This window comes from Carassius carassius, chromosome 38 (genome assembly GCF_963082965.1).
Source record: "Carassius carassius chromosome 38, fCarCar2.1, whole genome shotgun sequence".
Lineage (NCBI taxonomy): Eukaryota > Metazoa > Chordata > Actinopteri > Cypriniformes > Cyprinidae > Carassius > Carassius carassius.
In genome coordinates this window covers 26,876,351-26,896,057 of record NC_081792.1, presented here as the reverse complement: position 1 = coordinate 26,896,057, position 19,707 = coordinate 26,876,351, and the positions used below count along the sequence as shown (strand labels likewise).

The 19,707-nt window shown below is 36.9% G+C and overlaps 1 protein-coding gene and 1 long non-coding RNA gene across 13 annotated transcripts in view; one reads left to right on the top strand and one right to left on the bottom strand.

Annotated features, from left to right (window-relative positions):
- Nucleotides 1–19,707, bottom strand: part of LOC132119677 (calmodulin-binding transcription activator 1-like) — a 304,884-nt gene that overhangs the window by 123,469 nt on the left and 161,708 nt on the right. The window lies entirely within an intron of this gene.
- Nucleotides 5,898–7,621, top strand: LOC132119098 (uncharacterized). Of its 2 annotated transcripts, XR_009426120.1 has the most exons (4): nt 5,898–5,986; nt 6,776–7,035; nt 7,139–7,359; nt 7,493–7,621. It is a non-coding gene; the product is annotated as an uncharacterized LOC132119098 (long non-coding RNA). The 2 variants fall into 2 exon arrangements; XR_009426119.1 differs by having other exon boundaries at nt 6,776–7,359.

The following is a 19,707-nucleotide window of genomic DNA, read 5'->3' as shown; positions in this document are numbered from 1 at the left end:
TCTTTAATTTATTGACTAATGGCCACAGCCTCCCCTGACAGCAGCAATTGTTCTAATGTCCTAGCCACCTCGTCACTGCTCAGGGCCTCTTTGGGTAGTGTAACTAAAATAATTTATCATTACAAGCACTTTAAATTGAAACATATAGACCATAACTGCTGTAATTTATATTATTTTGTCTTTGTGTTTCATTCTCTGGTTCTTCTGGCTCTCAGTGTGGCCAGTTGCTCACACAGGTGGAGCCGAGCCCAGAAGACGTGGATGAATGCTGCTTGAGAATATCCAGGAATTTTAGGAAATGCCAAAATGTGTTTGGAAGGCTGCACTGCACTGATATTTCTCACACAGTCTCATTTTCACAATTAATTTCACAGTTTTGTTTCATAATTAATGATTTTCTATCCTCTCTCTGTCACTTAGACTTAAACAGCCTTTTTTCACCTGTATGTTATGTTGAGCTACAGTAAGCTCCAAAACTACAGACTCAAACTTTCAGCTTCCAAAACTTTCTCCTCCTGTTTCTGAAGATAATCTCCGCTGCAGGAGGGCTAATTTTGCGCCTAGTTTTTGGTCTTCATAAACTTTATATTCTTCACTTTTTTAAGAGAACAAAGTTTGAATAAAGTTTAAAGCCTTGTTCAGACTGTCGGTCCAAATCCGATTTTTGTTCAATTTGTTATTTTTTTCTGAATATCTGCATTGGTTTCTATGGCATTAAGATTCTATTGACGTTTTGTTGGTATGTCTATGCTAAAAACAAGGATTTGGGCTGAAAGTCGAAAACAAATCTTAAGAATCTCCCACTCACTTCCATTAGTCCTGGTCATCGCAGACATTTTTTTTAAAGGGATTCACCCAAATATGAAAATTCCAAACATGTATGACTTTTTTTCTTACGTCAAAAAACAAAAAACAACAACAAAAAAAACATTACAATTTAAGAGTTTAGGGTGAGTAATTTATTTATTTATTTAAGAAGAAGAAGAAGAAATAGATAATTTTATTCAGCAAGGACACATTAATAGCGATGTAACGACCTCTGTATAATGCATATTAAAGTAGTATTTTAAGGAAACACTGTATCACTGCTGTTTCTGTCAGAGAGTCAATTGGCATTCTCACTGCAGCCCTTTTGCTGGTTTTGTTTCATGCAGATGTTTTATGTAGCATAGTTTCACAAAGCTGTTTTTTTTGCTTCAAATTTCAATTCAAAACTGCTTATGCTGCATGTATGCAACATCTTTGTTTGGATTGCTTTTAAAATACAGCACTTGCCTCTCATTTTAAATGGAAAGAGCACAGGCAAAGCATTTTAAAAGAGAAATAAAGAGTTTTATTTGTATGACTACATATTTGATTTGGGATTTGTTAAAAAATTTCAATGTAGTTTTGTTAATTAACATATTCAGTTTCACAAAGAAATGTGCAGCTTTTTTCTGAGAAATAATAAAATAACACCTTTTCATTTATAATTGGTCTTAAATCTAACTTGAAAAAACAAAAAACTGATAAAATCGTATCATGAAATCGAAGTTGTGTGAATCATATGACATCGTAAATTGAGTGAATCGTTACATCCCTATGATCAAAAGTCTTAGTAAACACATTAATAATGTTACATAATATTCGTATTGAAATTTTACATTTTACTAAATTCTATTTTATACTAATCTTTCTATTATTTTGAAAAGTCCTGAAAAAAAAAACGTTTCAGTTTCCAGAATAATATTAAGCAGTTTTCAACACTGATAATGATAATAAATGTTTCTTGAGTAGCAAATCAGCATATTTTTCCTGAAGGTGACACTGTGTCATGTGACACTGAAAACTGAACTAATGATGGTGAAAATTCAGCATTGCATCACAGTCCTAAATTACATTTTAAAGTATATTCAATTGAAAAACACTTATTTTAAATTGTAATAATATTTACTGTTTTTACTGTATTTTTTATTAAGCAAATTCAGTCTTGGTGAGAAGAGACTTCTTTAAAAAACATTACAAAATCTTTCTGATTCTAAACTTTAGAACAGTAGTTAAGAACTCATTTTTGCATGGTCATTTTTATATTTATGACACAGCTTGCCATTTCCCCCCAACATGTTGAGCCATGAATGCAATGTTTTTTAACTGAATGTCAAGTTAAAAGCATGACACCTACATTCTGTTGCATTTTCCTTATCTTGAAAGCAACAATACATTTTGTGCAATCAGCTTTCAAAATCTAACTGACAGTGATGATGCATAATGAATTGCATTTTTTTCTGCTTTGCAAGCACTGGTATTTCCTGCAGGAAAAAAAACATCCAGTCAATGGCTTTCAGAACAAGCCAAGTTCACAAACATCATGTACAGGTTAATCATTTTGAACATATGCGCATGACTTTTCTTTATCATACTGTGAGCTGCTGGAAATTAAAAGCTGCTTTAGCGATAACCGCCTGCTGTGTTTGGAGACACATCATCTATCCACAGCATGTGTAAATCAAGGACATCCGACAGTCGAGTTCATTCAGCCTAACGTCTCTGAACAAGACAAACAATTCCCAGCCTCCCTGCTCTGTTCTCTCTCAATCTCTCTTTTTTTCTATATCCCTCAACTTCAGTCTTTTTGTCTTTAATTCGTTTTCTGCCCTCCGATTTTTGTGGAGCTGATCGATAAAGTGATGCAGACGTTGCTGCTGAGGATGACAGAAGTGGCTCGTCCCCAGAGAAGAACAATAAGGGCAAGCGCATCCCCAACCCACAGCTACAAATACGCCTCGGAAGAAAGCCAAGCATTATTTCAACACAATTCTATCTGCGTTTGTGCAATATCGTGTGTGGGTTTAGATGAGAAATATGGACATTTGCGAGTAAACACAACCCGAAAGAAGGAAAGAAAGATGCGATGGCTTTGTACGCAATAATTCAAATCCCTGAATGTTGCCACATGCCGCTGGGTTTCTCACATCCTAAAAAGATATTGTGGCAGAATAAAACAGCTAGGAAATCTAAGTCTTTGAAAAGCACTTTCAAGCTACATAAAGTTTAACATGAGCTCTACAGCTGCCAAGCCTCAAGGTTTTTCATTACTGCAAAAGTTTGACTGGGACACAACAGATGTAAAGGGTAAGACTGGACTCCAAAAAAAGACACTTCCTGTAGTTCATCGGGCTTCAGGCTCACTATTTCTTTCCTCATCCTCAGGTCAAACTCAATCTGCCCTTGTGCAATGGTTCTTGTTCACTGCAGGGGGCAGCCAAACCCTGAGTCGCTATCTAACGCTAGCCACAACTTTGAAGCACGTTTTTAGCTTCCAAATAGGTTTCGTAAGATTAAAAACACATCACCTATAAAACAAATCTGCAAAAACAGTATATATATAAAAAAAAAAAAAAAAGTGAGCCTCTAAGAACCTATATTTAGTTTCAAACCTAATATACCAAAGTATAATTCAAAATGTATATCAGTGAAGATGTATTCGGCATGAAAATATATTTTCACTCTTACAGTGTTCTACATTTAGATTTGAGTTTTTCTTCAAAATTGACAGTTAATGTTTTCTTAGTTTTGAGATGCTATTAATTTTTTTTAAATATTTTGAATTATATTACATTTTTATATTTTTCTGATTTCATGTTTTAGCAATTTCATTGTGTGTTTGTGTTTATTGCCTTTTTTAGATTTCTCTGTTCTTTTTAAATATGTCTATATATGTTTATTCATTTTAGTTTATTTCCATTCTACCACCAAGTTAGTTAACTCGTTAATGTATTTTCTTGGATTTAAATATATGGAGTTCAAATTATTATTGAATGCTTGTGAAAATATATTTATATTAAAATATACTTTCAAAAATAATACACTAAAAATGCTCACAAAACATTTTTTCTTGTATAATTAAAAATTCAGAGTTCTAGAGCAGTAAACAGTGGCGAGGAATGTAAAAATGTCCAAATATTATGTATTAGAAGCAAACTAATGCCAGCCCAGAATGTTCCAGTACATGCACATAGGTAGCGTATCCCATGGGCTCGGCGGTGACCCCCCTGCTCCAGCTGGCTGTGCTGATGGATGTGAAGCATATGGCGTATGGTACGTAACTCTGCATGTGCAGGGTGGAGCAGGCCGAGACGAACAGCTCAGCAGAGGGCATGAAATGTGCCGGACGTGAACAGAATGAGAGAGCTCATCTTCTCTTCTCCAACCTGCAGAGTCACCCTCTCAGCTCCTGCTCTTTAAAGACTCGAAATCCTCTGATTTCTTCTCCACACTAATTTTTTCATTGAAAACAGGAGTTCTTGCTCTTTTGAGCTAGAAGAATTTGAGGCATGAAGTACACAATGTTGCAACAACACAAAGCTCCCGTTCTAGACCACCCAAACTATTGAAACTAAACTACAAAATGCCTTAAAATCATAATCGTACAATGAGCATATCAACATACATAACTTTTTAAAAGTTTGGGGTCAGCAAACTTGAAATAAATAAATACTTTTACTCGGATGCATTGAATTGATCAAAGGTGTTAGTGAAGACATTCATTACAAAAAAGTTCTGTTCATCTCAAATTAATGCTGTTCAATAAAGTGTCCTGAAAAAAAATGTGTTGTGGTTTACACAAAAATATGAAGCAGCACTTTGAAGCAGTAATAATAGTAATAATAAAAAATTATTGAGCAGCAAATCAGCATATTAGAATGGTTTCTGAAGGATCATGTGACACTGAAGACTGGAGTAATGATGCTGAAAGTTCATTAAATATATTCAAATACATTTAAATAGAAAACAGTTATTTTGAATTGTAATAATATTTCACAATATTACTGTTTTTTTTCTTTAAATAAATGCAGTATTATATTGATATTGATATATTGTTGTCCTACATTAAAAAAAAAAGTAGTAAACTCAAAACTTCAAAAAGAGCATGTACTGAAACGCCTCCAAAATCTGTTGAATTCACATGTGAAAGGCAGAGCACCAAAAATCGGAACATTTTATTCTAACGGTCAGAAAAAAAAATCCTACTTTTAAAAATAAAAATGTATGATATGACCCCTTTAAGGTCAAAAATAAAATGTGCCAGTTTTATTCTAAAGGTTAGAGGGTGGAAAAAGTTCAAGTTATTGTTATTCCAAAATAATAATTTAAATGCAAATGTGAGATTTTCTAGTTTTGCTCCTTCATACGCTCTCCTCTTCCATTCCTCTCACTGTTTTTGTCTCCTCTGCCTTCATCTCTCATTGTCATGGTTCTGGCAGTCTGGAGTCATGATGGCTGCTCCAGAGAGAGCTGTGTGTGACTAGCAGGGCAGCAGGTGAAGGGGATGTGGGACACAGTGTGTGTGTGTGTGTGTGTTTGGCTCTGGAGCACACTGCTGTGCACATGTGGGACTGAGTCTGCTTGTCAAACATCGTTAACACTTCTTGGCTAGAGGCCGCTCTTCTTTTTGTTATTTCCTCTGTTATTTAAAGGAGAAGTCATTGAGCTGGTGTCTTTGGGGTGTTGATCGAAGACACAGAATAAAAAAAATTAAACAGAACTCGGCTGCTGCAAGGCACCCCGGGAGCAGGAGGGCTGCAGCTGTGAGCGCAGCCACAGTCACTGTGTGAAAGCATGGGAACCAGCGTGGGGTCGCCCGCAGCAGCATGTGTGCTGAGACAGCAAACACAGAGAGAGACCACATGATCCCATCGCCCCCTCCTGCAGAGAGGCCCGTAGAGAACACAGACACACTTCCTCTCTGTTCTCTGGCTTGAGCACTGCCTGTTTTACACAGCGTTTGTGCATTACTGCAGCTGAAATAAAAACCAGTACTCAAGGGGGCGATACAGTGTCCTGTACCATTACACCAGATGTGTTACTATTTGCTAAACTGCAAACGTGACTTCTTAATGGTTTTTAAGAGAAGGGTCTGGAGCTCCACTCTCGAACCGGAAATACGTCACCTCCACTTGAAAACATCAAGATGGCGTCGCCGTGAGTTCTTCAAACTTAAACTCAGGTAATTTTATCTCAGCATCGCTAAAATGGTGAACTGACGCTGTTGTAACGTGCAGTGTAAGAAAAACGCACAGGGCTTGCGTGAAATAACTCACAAAAGGATTAATAAACACTATGGATTTATAGATTTCTTTTATATCGCGAGCAATGTTGATGTCTGGCCACTGATTTATAAATCATTTATACACCATATACAGTCATGTATAGATCAATGTGTCTGGCCAAGGTTTTTATTTATTTATTTATTTTTATTTTTTATTATTATTACGTTATCAAGTTCAATTACAAACCTTTATGGCACATTTCAACAACTGAACACATATTATTAGTGTTGATACAGCCAAATAGACAGAAAAAAGATGAAAACTAAACAAAAACAAATAACAATAATCACACCATAAGATAAAACAGAATAAAAAAGGGAAAGAAAAAGAAGGGTGAGGGTCTTATTCTAACAGCAAAAACAAGTACAAAGCATTCAAGAGTTTCTGGGCGTTCCTGTCCATCCTGTAATGAAGACACTTTGCAAATATCTTAAGTTCATTCTTCCATCTGCTCTAGTGAGGTTTAACCTTAAAAAATGTACATCTATGAATATAGTATTTGCACAAAGTAATTAAGTTATTTATCAAAAAGTCAAGGATCTTTTCCTTCAACAATACTCCAACCTTAATTGAGACCACAGTCAAAGGGTGTATTGATATATGTTTGGAATGAAGCCAGTTTTGAAATTCCAGCCAAAAAGTCTGTACAAGTTCACACTGGATCTACAGTTTCAATATCTTTCCAGGGATAGGATTGGCATGGAAGATGCAGCACTCTTTACATTTTAAATGTATATTGCGACCCTAGAAGTCAAAGTCTTTTTACATGTTACATTAACATGTACATATTATTTTTTTTCTATTTTGTTGTTCTATTATTCTATTGTTTGACTTTTTTGTTTCGGATCAAATGTATATCAAGTGTTATCCATCCTCATAACACCTCCACAAATAGAGACTGGAACTTCTGAGCACCATCACCTTGTCTGCTTTGGGACTGTCGTAGGTGAATGATGCCGTACTTTTCTGTGTTGAATTTACATAACGTCAGTACACAGACATAGTTTTGTTCCAGTTTTGCTGTACTCATGTCTTCTTTGTGTCCCCAGGCCAGCAATCAGATGCATCAGAACAACAAAGCACAACTGTGGTAGCCCAGGCACCTTCAGCAACAAGAAAATTGCTTTAACATTACTGACAATGCAATGTCAGTATTGTGATTAAACTTGACCCATCTGATGTAATTGTTCATGCCAGAGATTTAACATCATTGTCAGTCAGGAGCATATTTAACAGGAGGCACACTTCAGCTGGCTTGATAGTAAGTTCAGTAAGTGTGGTTGACCCTCTTGTTTTTTGTGGCTATAACAATTAGGCTAAGTAATCTCACTCTCTTCCATTTCCCTAACATGAAACGTTTGACTGAAACATGAACATTTATTTATTTATTTGATACTGAACAGGTGCAGTGAAGATATTTAAAGAGACACTATCACTATCTAATCTACAGAAAGCCGTACATCATCTCTAGGTGCAGTCGCCTACAGTGCAGCCAGCTTCACAAAGACTGTGGGGCTGGTTACCAGAAAAATTGTTGCCCGGACCAACATGGCATCCGCGACGCTAGTGGAGGTGACGTATTTCCGCTCTTGAGTGGAGCTCCACTCGCCCCTATGTCTGCAGCCAGACCCTTTTGGTTTTTAATGATCCTTTTTACCTCATTTCCAGTTAAAATATCTAAATTAAGAGTTGTTTTCAGAACATGTATCTTATTCTGGTTTCTTTATTACACTTAAGTGTATGTTACCACTTGAATGTATTTAACTTGTTATAATTAATAGCAAGTGAATGTATGACAAACTTTATATACAAAATAAATAATGGAAGAGGAAATTACTGATTTGCAATTCAAATAAATTCAACACATGCAATGTATTCTGGGAAATAACATGTTCTTCCACCCTGTTCCACAAAAGCTCATTTATTGAATCTGAATCTATCATTATATATTATCCATCCATCCATCTTTTTTTTTTAAAACTACAGCAATGCATGAATTAATTTCTAATAATTCTACTTCCTTACACCCAACTTTAAAAAGTATTTTTCAAGTTTTTATTAATATTTTGAATTAGTTTGAATTAGTTTTTATATACTGTCCATTTACATTTAAATTTTGTTGTTTGTATTTTTTTATGGTTTTCGTTTTTGTTAACTATAATAACCCTACCTCAATTTAAAATAAAACTTTAAATTTAGCATTTTACATATCTGTATTTAAGACAAAAGACAATACAAGAAAACAAGCCTTAATATATATTAAGCAATATTGCTTGTCAAGTTATCTTTATTTTAAATGAAAATTAGTATAAAAATTAATTAAAACAGATTTTTTTTTGCAGTGTACAAACATGTCACCTTTCTAATTGAGATACTTTGCTCTAAACGAAATGACCTGAAAGATAAAATTGACTGCAGAAGTTTTTGTAGTGAAGGCAGTTATAGCACCCCTTGTGGAAACCCTGATAATGCATCACGTTATGATTTTCTGAAAACAATGACGCATGACGCGACAATCATCTGCATGGAGTATGTCTTAGAACATAGTATTCATTTTTGAGTGAAATGTTGCTTTAAAATGCCTAAAAAAGTATTTCCAATTTCCTCCCCGATGCCCTTCTATCCTCAATGTGAGCAGCAGGCTAATCATTCTCTCTGCGTTCGTCTCACACACACTCTCGCTGAGGGCGGTTTGTGGCAGACGAGCGGTCAGCACCTTTAACACACACCGGTGCTGATATGATTCATCTCTCTCCCGAGGGTTTCACAGAGCGCCGCCTCACTTTTCCATGATCACAGAGGCGGGTTCCACCTGCTTACCGATGTTCATGTCCACCAATACAAGCACGAGGCGTTCACCAGACGGTGCTATAAAGAATGAAGTGGCATAATCGCCGTCTCCGACTCACACGAGAGTCTGACTTACGCTGCAATCAAAGCAGGAGTAGAGGAGAGAGATTACGAGGAAGGTGTGATCAAAGCACGCGGGGAGCTCTCAGCGGCAGACTTGGTAAAAGCCGATTTACCTGTTTATTTGTTTACCCTGATCCCTGCTGGAGATTTAATGTGCTCTGGAGCCGAAATCTGCTGCAGGAGGATAATGGAGTCCATGCAGTTGCTGGGCCGGGATGTGTTTGGGTTTCGCAGAGTTGAGGAGATAAGAGATGTAGACGAGAACCAAAGCTTAGTGGAGATAACAGAACCCACAGTGGGTTTGCAACACATCGCTCAAGGCATTACACCACAGTATGCATGAGAAGTACGCTTTGCAGAGAGGATACTGTGCAAAAATTCAGGCCTGCAAATGTTAAAGGCATTTTAATTCTTAAATTGCAACCTAAAAACCTCAAAAATACAGAAAATATTCCAGCAGCGGGAGGAAGATAAAACAAAACCACATGTTCGGTTAGATTCAACTGTTTTACATCAGCAATCTGATGTACTGTATTTCTAAGTGAAACAAGATATTTAATTAAAGTGAGAAAGAATCGAGCAAGCAAACTGAATTTATCCATCTAAAATAGATACATCATGAAAAGTGCAAGTTTCTATATCAGAGTTAGTAGTCAAATCTTATTCTGAAACATTGCAGACATCACGGTTGGGCAAAATTCGGAACTGAAGAATTGTCTCTGGAACTTGGAACATAGGCAATTCCTGAATTACAGTTCAAAGAAATTCAATACAGGCAATGCATTTTGGCAAAATGAAATGTTTGTCCACCCTTTTTTAATAACTTAGTTTTATTATTTTCTAAAAAAATAAAATGGTGAAAAATTGTAACATCCATTAATTCATCTGGCCAATAAAACTTAAAACCTTTCAAAGATTTTTTAATCAAACTTTCAAACAAGGCTTGTTCAACTCTATAATTAAAGCTTGTCTATAAAAATGACAAAAACATTAATTACTTTGAATTTCAATTCATTTTAATTACATGTCCTTGCATTTAAATTATTTGTCTTGTTAGCTACCTCATTACAAATTCCGAACCATCGCCAAAACCACAACTGGACATTATTCAGAACTGAGGAATTTACTCTGTTGGAATTTAAAAGAAATTCAATAATGCATTTTTACATTCATATGAATTAATCTGGATTTCATTAAATTTTAATAAGTCCTTGCATCAAATTGCAATTCATCATCTTATTTTCTATGTCAATAATAACAATAAAAAAACATTTCAACTCAACTCATTTGTGAATAATGGTCGACACCTATTAACGAATCCTAAGAGGCTTAGGCTTCGTCATTAACCGAAAAGGTAAGATGTTACCAAAAAGGTAGACTAAATAGTGTGCAAGACCAGAAATGCAAAGAGGTTGACTTTGAACATGGATCAAGCAGCGCTAGTAATACCACCTTATTTCCAAAACCCTCAACACGGCTTTAAACTGTCAACACACACAAATAGTAAGTGAGCAGTCAGCCCAGCTCCTCTCAGTATGCACCACACTGATCTAAATGACATGAAGTGGATGAAATCAGAGACTGTAAATCATGCCTAATGATGCCTGCGGGCAGTAGCCTTCGGGGGAGGCCACACACACACACAACACACACACACACACACACACACACACACACACACACAGATCTCACATGCACACAAAGACAGCAAACGAGAGAGAAAAGGACACGTTTTATTTCATCCTTGTCCACATTTTAAACACAAAGAACAGGAAGTGTTGACGGCGATGCCATCCTCGACCTCCTTTCAACCTCTGACGATCAAGGCCTCGAATTCAGTCCATCTCAAGTGATTTGAAACACTTTCTCTTGCATATGTAATACAATCTTTCTGATAACACTCACATTTTATCCGCAGTTCATTAGTAGTGCTTACCAATTACTTCTACTAATTAACGGCCAACAGAGCTTTATGTGTGCATAAATAAAGTGCTGTGTCGTCAGCAGTATCGGCTTCATACTCCTGGCAGTCCGCGGGCTTAAATCATTAAAAAAGAAAATGGACTGAAGGGGAGGAGGATTTGAGACACCACAGACATGGGTAACAAGTGGGTTTCAATATCAATGAGAAGCCCAGACGGAGCCTGCTGACTTTTTTTCCACATTTGATGTTCTGGTTTGTAAATGATTCCCGGTCAAAATTCTACAGCGAGTTCTGTGCACATTCATTCTTGGTGGGTTAGGCTACAAGTCCAACAGAGGATCTGCTGATTTTCAGATCAGTTTAATTCCAGCCAAAGCAACACCATCACCAGGATCACAACGATTGATGTTCCAATGAAAATGACAAATATCAATAGGAGAGCAGACAGTAAAGCTCACACGACCCATGTTATGTCAGAAAACCTCGATTTAATGTATTACACATGGTACTATATTACTTTTAATGCACAACAGTTTCTGAGAGGTGAGGTGTGCTGTTACTTTACTAAGTGATCAGATTTGCACCTTGGTGACTTCATGCAATTTAATTGCCTTAGTGTGAACACGCTTTTAGAGGCACCATATGGGCCACTAAACCCAGTCCATTTCCAGGGACCCCTGCTTTGTGCTAAGTGCCATTCTACCCCACATTTTCTATTTCTATGTTATTGTACTGTGAACATGACTCTTATTCATTCCTCTATGAATAGAGAGACATTTCTGTCTGGGCCAGTCAAAGGGAGGCTGAGTTTCTCCTCCCCGTCTATTGATTTCAGTTGTTTTTCCTCTTATACTTCTATCAAATGTAGCAAGAGATTATATGCTCTAATTTAAGGCTGCCTCGCAAATACTAGCAATTACAAAAACACACAATGGGCCTTTTCACATGCAATTGTGCATGGGAAAATAGACTTAAAGAGACATTAAAAATTCTGTCATTGGTTATTCATGTTGGTCAAAACTCTTCCACGGAACACAGAATGAAAAGTCATACTCCACAAAGTAAACAGTGGCTGGTCAAGCTAAAAAACGAACAAAAAACTGAAGGCATATTTTAGCTTTGTATTCTACAAAGTCATTAATCACTGAAAACCCCACTAAGCAGCTGTGGATTCCATTCACTTTTATTGTTTTGAAAAGAGCAGCTTGGACAGTGCTTTAAATATCTCTTTTTGTGTTCTACCCCATAAACAGACATGAGGGTGAGCACATTTTGACAGAATTTTAAGTTTTTGTACACAAGAAAGATAGATAGAGAGAGAGAGAGAGAGAGAGAGAGAGAGAGAGAGAGAGAGAGAGAGAGAGAGAGAAAGAGACAAGCTGGAAGGGCTTTCGTAATGGGCTGCTCTGCTCAACTTATGCGTGTGTGATTTACTTTGTCAGCAGACACTGTGGCACTCGGTGGTTTACTGATCCACAACACTCTTTGCTTCCTCTTTCCATCTCTCCTTCTCTCTTTCTGGAATATGGAGGCGAATGTAATCACAAAAATCTGTTTGATTAAATGGAGTGGATGCCCCTGACAGTCAAGTCTGGAGACAGACGGATGGATGCAGCCTCCACCAGAGCAGGAAGAACAGCAAGACTGGGGAAATCACTTGTCTCTTTTAGAAAGTACCAGATCCTTTTTGTGTTTTCCCCCTCGGAACACATCACAACAGACTCTCCCTCCATCGCTTTCCTTCATACAATCTTCTGCTCATTCTCAGTCATGCCAGCATCATTGCAGGAGTTCTCGCTAGCAGCAGGAAGTACAGAAAATCACAGGCCGTCACCATAGGCTCATAAAGTACCGCATCAAATGAGGTCAGCAATTAATTACCTTAAATTAAAAAGCCCCTCAGCATGGCGATGGAAAAGACCCCTGCGCCTGTCAACGGCTCCATCTGAGAGAACTGACGGCGGGATGGGAAGGTCCACGTGGAGTCCATGTAGGGGTGGGGAATGCGGGCTCAGCCGGAAAAAGTTGATTCGGAGAGATGGTTGGGGCTGATTAATGAAACATGGATGCTGCCTACCGAGAGAGAACATTCTGATCTTGTCGACTGAACGTGGAGTAGCAAACGCTAAGGGCAATGCCGACACGCAGCAAATTTGCAGGATTACAAGTGAGTTTTTGCTGTATTTTCGGAGTGATTTTCAGGCCACACTCATAGCACAAACTGCTGCCAGTGTTGAATGTACTTATATGTGACGATGAACCACAGATCATGCCTTAGGGACATTCTTGCATTCAATCTGGACTGTTTCTTACTGTTAGGTGGCTCACAGAATGCATTTTTGCAAGTAAAATAGAAATGCAAACTGAAGTTATTTTAACTTGAACATTGCATTTTTAGAAATACTGCAAAATATGGAATCTTTTTTACACAGAAAAACAATGGAAAAGCATGCAGTGGACTGCAAAAACACATTCAGTGTAAACTGCCCTTTAGTCTTTGTACATATATATATGCCAGATGGCCGTGAATAAAACCATACTAATGTTTATTCATTTGCAAGACACTTTCATCGAAAGCACTTAAAGTTTTGCATTATATGGATTAATTTGATCAAAAGTGACAGTAAAATTATAATTATTAATGATAATGTTACAACAGGTTTCTGTTTAAAATAAATGCCATTATTTTGACCTTTATATAAAGAACAGTTTCCACAAAAAATATTAAGCAGCACAACTGTTTTCAATACTGATAATTAGGGGTGTAACGGTACGCAAAAATCACGGTTCGGTACATACCTCGGTTTTAAAGTCACGGTTCGGTTCATTTTCGGTACAGTAAGGGAAAGAAATGCAAACATTAAACTGCAGGTTGTTTATTACTATAAACCTTTTTTAACAATTTGTTTACACTTTTTTAAATACTTTTTAATAAAACATATATAAAATAAAAAAAGAATAGGAAATAAAATACTGCTGCAAAGTTCTCCACTAAATAAAATACTCTCAGTCTCAAACCTATATCATATAATAAAATATAATGAAAAATATAAATAAATAACTATGATTACAGTGCAGCATTACCAATCCCAGCTTGTAGGCCTGCTCATATTTTAAAAATATATATAACTTTTCCAAAGTGTAAAGTGCAGCATCAACAGTTAAAGTTTTTAAACCTGCTCAGATTTCGTTATTGCGTTGGACCGATAGGAATTAAGAGCAAAGGTCTGTTTAAATGCCGACAGGAGCTGCGTTTGAATTACAATCGTTTTTTTCCTAGTTGTAGTGATGTTCACACTCGCGTGATGCCTTTTGAAAACATTAGGTCGGTGACACACTGGCATATTGCACCTGTCAAACATAGTCTATTTTGCCGTCACTACTGTTGACGGTGTCCTTTATCAGTAGGCTTTATATTTATGCTCAACATGAAGTATAGATATTGTTATCGTGAAAACAAGATCCTGGTCTGTCGGCGGTCTCCCTCCATGTCACATACAGCAGCGCACCAGCGCCGTGTCAGACATGATTCTGGTGTGTAAAGACACAGAAAATGCGAAGCATCCGTCACGCAACTTACACGCAGCAGAAACGCCACGCTCACGCCACGCAGCCAGTGTGTCGCCGGCCTTAGAATCAGCTGCAGGGCGAGATTTGTGCTGAACGCGGACTTCCGCCACTTAATATGTTCATTTGGAAACACGAAAATGTATATGTTCCGCACACAAAATATTGCATTCGGTCATTCGGTACACACGTGCACCATACCGAAAGCCCTGTACCGAAACGGTCCGGTATGAATACACGTACCGTTATACCTACTGATAATATTAGGAACCATTATCAAGTCTTATTAAAAACAAATCCAAACTTTTGACCATTAGTGTTTATATAGATGGACCCAAGACCAATTAGAATATGAAAATTATACAAGCTTCTTGAGCAAATTGACTATTTTTATCTAGCGTACTGTTAGCCTGTGTTGACTCAGGGTCAAGTTTGAGGTGATATAGGTCAGTGTGCTGACTGACTGCAGTGATGGGTTAATGTACTCACTGGAGGACGCCGAGGTCATGCAGAGTTCACACACACGAGTGCTGATGTGAACATAACTCGATCAGTCTGGAGACACCGTGTCTGTGCAGTCTGTGGGCTTTCAGGACCACAGACAGTGTCACTGAGAGCACAGATACACATGTGCTCCTACAAAGACAACCGTAATAAACAGTATTAAGATAAACGGGGTGAAACATCACATAGATCTACACTGAAAAGCCCAGAATATCAGACTTGAGGTGAAACAGCTAAGAGTCCGCACAAGCAAATGAAACAAAATGTGCACAAAAATAAACAAATAAAAATAAGAAAAAGTGTAATAAATCTCCCACTCTATAGTAATGTGATTAAATTAGCTGCTGGTCGATGTCTGGCATCAATATCACAGTTTGAGGGTTAAACTTTTATGACAGGACAGCAATTATTGAAAATTCTACGGGGTCTATAAATGCTGCTGCAAATTTTTCTCTGACCTTGGATCAGATGCCCGAGTCCTAATATATTCATTACTGCTCAGTCTTGCATGACATTATTTTCACACTTAAGCAGTTTTACTCCTAATGTTTGCCAGGATAATTTGTGAATGGCATATTATGATATGTCTTTGAGGATCTTAAGAGAACTCAGTGTTTGCCAGATATTAATGTTTGTATGTTTTATCGTGTTCGAACAATAAGTCACTCCACGCAGCTCGATTATGCCACCCATTCTGTCAAAGGTGTCAGCTGCCAGGATTGTTAATTAAATCTCAGTAAAGCCATGAATCGAGGGTCATTCTAGAAACTTCATTAGGAGTTATGAATATTAATTTTCCAATTTAAAACATCACCCAACAACCCTTTTGACTTTTTAAACATGCACAAGAAAAAATATACTGCATAATTAATTAACTATAGATTTAGATTAATTAATGTGATGAAGAATTAATTGAAGTCAAAACTCTCCATCAGTCCTTGTTGAACGAGGCCTGCATGTGCATTATCAGGAGCGCCTACAACCGCACACACTCGGGCAAGTCTGGTTTCAAGAAGACTGGGATGGCTTTGTGGTTTCCAGTCTCATTTAATCACACCCCAAGCACTGATGGTTTCGTTTAAAGGGAAAGTTCATAATTTACTCTGCCTCATGTCATTCCAAATCCATTTGACTGACTTTCTTTACGGAACACAAAAGGAGATGTTCTGCAGCCTGTGTTGATATTTCTTGTAAATGCAATTATGATGAACAGGAACTGAAGCTTTAAAGCTTTAAAATAAAAGCTAGACAAGCATTATAGATGCTGACTATACAACTTGTACTCAATATCCATGTTGTTATTCATTGGTAATTTTCCTCTCCACTGAGTCGTTAACTATTGCAACTGAGTCAGTGAGTTGAACTCAAGAACTTGATCAATTTTAAACGACTCATTCATACCAGTTTTGTAAACTAAAAAAAAAAAAAAAATCTAACAAATTCAATGAAAAGATCTGAACGTTCTGCGGAACAATAAAGAAGATATTTTGAAGATAATGGGTAACAGTACCCCATAAACTTCCATAGTATGGACAAATATGTACACTATGGACGTCAATGGGGAGCATCAACTGTTTGGTTTCATACGTTCTTTAAAATATCTTCTTTTGTGTTCAGCAGAAGAACAACATGAGGGTGAGTAAATGATGACAGAATTTTCATTTTTGGATGAACTATTCTTTTAATGTGAATGGCAGCTTCAATCTGCTTCTCAAATGGTTTTAATGTGTTTTGAATATCTCAATAATTGTCCATTGTAATTGCAAAGAAAAAAAAGTTTTTAAAATCTCTCCATCTGTGTACCCAAAAAAAAAAAAAAATCAGGTTTAGAATGACACGAGGATGAGTAGATGATGAAGAAACACACTCAGGAGTTATAGATCCAAATCCAAAGAATGCTGTACACTTGCTATTTTAGGCTCAACATCTTAGTTTCCGTTTACTATTAGATGCTAATTACTCAGGCATTCCATTACCGCTATATGAGTCATAAATTCAGCTTTTTCAGAGCAGATGTACTCTGGCAGACACACACTTCATCCCTAGAGGAGGGACAGTGAGCTGCTGTCTCTTCTGCAAGTGTTGCTAAATAATTGAATTCAGTCTTTATCATCAAGTGAAGCTGAGCCTCACGAGGGTGATCTGCCCGTGAGGTTTACCTCTTGCTCTTCTTTCTGACACATACATACATACATACACACACACACAGAACTGCATTATCTCACCGGCTGTGCAACCAAAACCAAAATCAGCTGCTCTGTCAGTCAATGATTTTTGAATGAAAGCACCTTCTAAGGCTTCCAAGGCAAAACTATGTCATGTCTAATGACCTAGAACAAATTCAAGTGAATTTTAGAAATAACCAAGGGAATATTTAAAATGATTCTTCACTGTAACGAAAAACAATAACAAAAAAAACGTATCTGTAAAAAAAAAAAAAAAAATATATATATATATATATATTTATAGGGCACATGGGCAATCTGATCTGTGACTCGATACACAACACAAGTTCAGATGATGGACACATTGAAGGCTGTGTACTGTCCATGGCAGAATGCATTAATGTGTTTGTATATGATTGTTTGATTTCGATTATTCATGAGCACGGGGCCGACAGAATTGGGTCACCCCTTACTCAAATCAAAAGATGAACTATGACCAACCACTGTGAAAAAACACGTCAAATCAACGCGCACAACTTCAAAGCCACGACACGCTGTTCTGCGCGAGCTCTGTGTGTTGTATGTTTTATAGAAGCAGGAATTTCTTGCTGTTTCACTTGATGGTCAATATTGTCTTCCCGGACCACACATACATATCGCAGCTCTCGTCAGCGCCTGCTCATCCTGTTTTCTCTTTTTCAATTCCGTCAGATTTATTCCTCTGCTCTTCCCATATGGTTCAGTGCATCCTACGCGGCATCTCTCATCTATCATCTCTCGCTGCTCTACTCTGGCTCCTGTCTCTTTCTTTCTCTCTCTATTTCATATTGACATGTTGCCACTTCCCAGACCCCTTTCGTTTCATCTTGCTCAACTATCTCTCGGAAGGACCGCTTCACTCAGGCACACCACCCTCCCAATACACACGTCTGTGAACGCACAATAAATGGACTTCACTCACAAAGCGCAAGAGCACCACAGTGATATTGCAAATGGAAAAACACACACAATAAAGTGCATGCACACACAGTAGCCCACATCCACACAGAATACATAGATATACATCAAAAAGAGCACACACATACACACATGCATAAATGCATACAAGCACACATACACATACAAATGAAAATCTATATAAAAGGCACTAACATAGAAAATAAAATAATAAAAAAAGCACATACACAAACATAAACATACTCACACAAACCAAAAGCATACATGCATAAAAGCACATAAACATACATGGTCAAATGCACAGTATATAAACACAGAAGAAAACCTTATAAGGCACAAACATACACAAGCACTCAAAAATACACAATCATAAAAAGGCACATGCATGAAAAGCACACTCACACACCTGGGACGTCAAGCGAGTATTGGTATCAGTATTTCACATCATTGGCAGTACTGAGCACTGACTTTTGGTTTCAGATTGCTGTCTGTCTGCTTTTGAATGCTAACATGCTGTGTATGCATGTGCGTAGATGATTGCATGCACTTCATAAATTCAAACGCCTATCTTGGCAGGGTGTTAATGTAAGTCCATGGTCCATTTGTCTTCAGAAAATGTAGTATAAATCAGCTAACTGTCAAAACATCAAATACATACATAAGATTTTATTTTTTCATAAATAGGAATCAAACAACCATATTGGCAAGATAAAATACTACTATAGTTGTATTATTATGTTTTTATTATATTTTTTATTAAAGTTTTAGTATGTTTTGTCAATTTTATTATTATTATTATTATTATCATTATTATCATCATATCTATTTAGTTTTCAGAATTTTTAATTTAGATTTAGTTTTAGTGATTTTTGTAGTATTTTATTATCAGAATAAACTAAATGAAAATAAAAAATATTGCCTTTGAAAGTAGCTAAATTAAACATTTCTTTTAAAAAAAAAAATAAAAAAAAAATAATAATATTGACTTTTTTTTACATTTTTTATTTTAGTTAAAGTTTATAATTATTATTATTTTAGTTAACTATGAGGGCCCTACAAAACATAAATCAACGCCAATTTTATCCATGTTTTTACATGCAAAATAAGTAAATATAAATTAAAAATGTTTGAAAAGTGCAACCCATCACATATTGAACTTCTTACATAAGCGTTTTGTTGTTGTTGCTGTGGAATTAAAATTGGTATGAAGAACAATGAAGTTTCACTGCTTTTGATATTAAGAACTGAATGTTAGGATTCGCGACAAGAATAATGTAAACATTCACACATGCACACATACATTACACATGCTTTCCTGCACTAATAAATGCCCAGTGTTCTTGCCAGAAAGCATTAGAGCAGAGCAGAGAGTCTGTCTGCCACTGAAGCGCGCCAACACATGCAGCACTAGCGGGAAGAGCCAGAGGAGCTGACGTACCGTCTGAGAGACGGCCCATCACATTCATTATGGCAGGCACGCGATACACACACACAGTCCACAATGGCCATTGCCTATATCTCTACGACCTCCTCTCTCTCTCACACACACACACACACACACACACACACACACACACACACACACACA